This window comes from Octopus bimaculoides, chromosome 13, assembly GCF_001194135.2.
Source record: "Octopus bimaculoides isolate UCB-OBI-ISO-001 chromosome 13, ASM119413v2, whole genome shotgun sequence".
Classification (NCBI taxonomy): Eukaryota; Metazoa; Mollusca; class Cephalopoda; order Octopoda; family Octopodidae; genus Octopus; species Octopus bimaculoides.
Genome location: NC_068993.1, coordinates 16,977,661 through 16,979,929, shown reverse-complemented (window position 1 = coordinate 16,979,929; position 2,269 = coordinate 16,977,661). Strand labels below are relative to the sequence as shown.

Here is a 2,269-nt window from a genome sequence, read left to right as displayed (position 1 = left end):
GGCGTGACACCGGGGTGTCATTGCCGACGTTGATATCTCGGAGGTGTTCCGCGAATCGGTCGGCCAGGCGCCGCCCCGTTTGTCCGATGTACAGGGATTGGCAGAGAGAGCAGGAGAGGCAATATATGATGTTGGTAGACGTGCAGGTGAAGGAGTCGGTGTTGTGGCTGCCACTAAATTGAACAATAGTATTGATAAAGTGTTGAGATGGTGATAATTTTTGGTTCAATAACTGATGAGGGAAGAGCTGGTTCACATCCATTGTGTGTTTTTCCCATGTTTCGTATGTTCCTTCCTCATCCTTGTGTCACACACACACACACATACACACACACACACACTCATACATACAAGCAACCACAGTGTGTGTAGGTGTGCATGCATGTATGTGTGTGTATGAGTTGATGCATTTTTTATTATTAATTATCAATTAATCTTTAGTATTTTTCTAATTTAGGAAAATAAACATTTCTTAAATGTGATTGTGCAGTAATGTAACTTAAAATGGAGAAAGAAAAGAAAGATATTAAAAGGGTATACAGTGGTGAGATCAAATCCATGTGTTGCCAAGAACCAATAAATCAATATGAAAGTGCTGTTATACAGTTAAATAGGCTGGCTGGTTCAGTAAATTAAGAGAAGTGAAGAGCTATTACACTACGTATATGAATATATCAAGTTAAATTACTCAGAGTGCCATCTGCATAAAAAAAAACAACAGTAAAGTTAGCATTAACATGTACATACAATGCTGTCAGCATGAAAAAATTTAGTTCTATAAAGACAACATTAACTCAATAATCCTTATAGTAGTTAAGGGAGAATGTGGGATAAGATTCTTGTTTCTCAACTACATTGTTCTAGGTTCAGTCCCACTGTATGACACCCTAGACAAGAGTTTTCTACTATAGCCCCAGATCAACCAAAGTCTTGTGAGTGAAATTAGTAAATGGAAACTGAAGAAGACCATAGTACACACACATAGTGCAAGCATAACTGTGAAGCTAGAAGTTTGCTGCTCAAGCACATGGTTCCCAGTTCAATTCCACTGTGAGTTACCTTGGGCAAGTGCCTTCTATTATAGCCTTATGTGCGTGTGTGTGTGTGTGTGTGTGTGTATGCATGTGTACCTTGTATCTATATATATATATATATATATATATATATATATATATATATATATATATATATATATATATATATGTATCTATATACAGGGTGCAATGGGTAAATTGTTGCCATTTTATATTTTTAATTATGTGCATTGTTTGTTTTTGATTTTGTCGACTTCACAGTATAATAGGGTCAGTTGAGCACTATCTGTGGGGAAAAAACAGCACCATGATGCAATTCACTCAGCCAGAAATTTAGAAACAACATGCTGTACTGCTTGGCATTCATGCTGGAAGCTCCAACACGAACATTTCAGAATGTTTGGGTGTCAGTCTGAGGACATGTACCAAGAATGATAAAAATCAACCACCAAGTTAACATCATGGTGTTTGGAGTGAGCACTAGTGATAGTAACATTATGCCTCCATATTTCCACACGGTCTCAGACTCAATACAGAAGCCTACATCAAGTAGGAGGTAGTGCAGCCCTGGGTCAAGAGGATGGCTGCTGGAAGACCCTATGTCTGGCAACAGGACTCTGCACCATGCCACACAAGCAAGAGAACCCAGTCATAGCTGTCAGACAATTTCTGCAACCAAATCACCCCTAACATTTGGCCACCTGACTCTCCAGACTGCAACTTCCTTGATTATTGTGTGTGGGCTGCAGTTGAGCGAGAGACCAACAAAACTCCTTGTAACACCAAAGATGAACTGAAGGCAAGGATTATGGCAGCATTCACCAACTTAAACAAGGAGATAGTCCAGAAGAGTTACAGAAGATTCTGAAGTTGTCTGGAGGCCGAAGTCGTCTGAAGCTAATGGCGATTTTATTGAATAGATTTACTCCTTAGTATTTCAAGATATCTTTATGTAATTTTGATAAATATATCTGTTAAAATGAGTTGTCAGTGTTATTTTCATTTTTACATAATTTAGACAACAGTTTAATTAACAGACCCTGTATATATATATATATATAGTTGAATTTGACAGAAAAAGAAAAGATGAAGACAGGTGTATAAACAACAAGCAGGTGTATTAGTTTGACATTCGGAAAGGTGAGAAAGTCTTTTGAGCCTGTGCTCTTCAACAGAAAGGAACAGAGAAAGAATAAAAAAAAACTTGTGATATATATTAATACATATATATATAT

General features: G+C 37.4%; 1 protein-coding gene and 1 long non-coding RNA gene across 2 annotated transcripts in view; one reads left to right on the top strand and one right to left on the bottom strand.

Annotated features, from left to right (window-relative positions):
• Positions 1–2,269, bottom strand: part of LOC106881088 (uncharacterized) — a 465,749-nt gene that overhangs the window by 201,796 nt on the left and 261,684 nt on the right. The window lies entirely within an intron of this gene.
• The window catches only part of LOC128249274 (uncharacterized), a 23,150-nt gene continuing 21,601 nt past the window's right edge, over positions 721–2,269 (top strand). The window contains exon 1 of the long non-coding RNA XR_008265364.1: positions 721–1,050. This is a non-coding gene — a long non-coding RNA (uncharacterized LOC128249274). The remainder of the gene's footprint in view (positions 1,051–2,269) is intronic.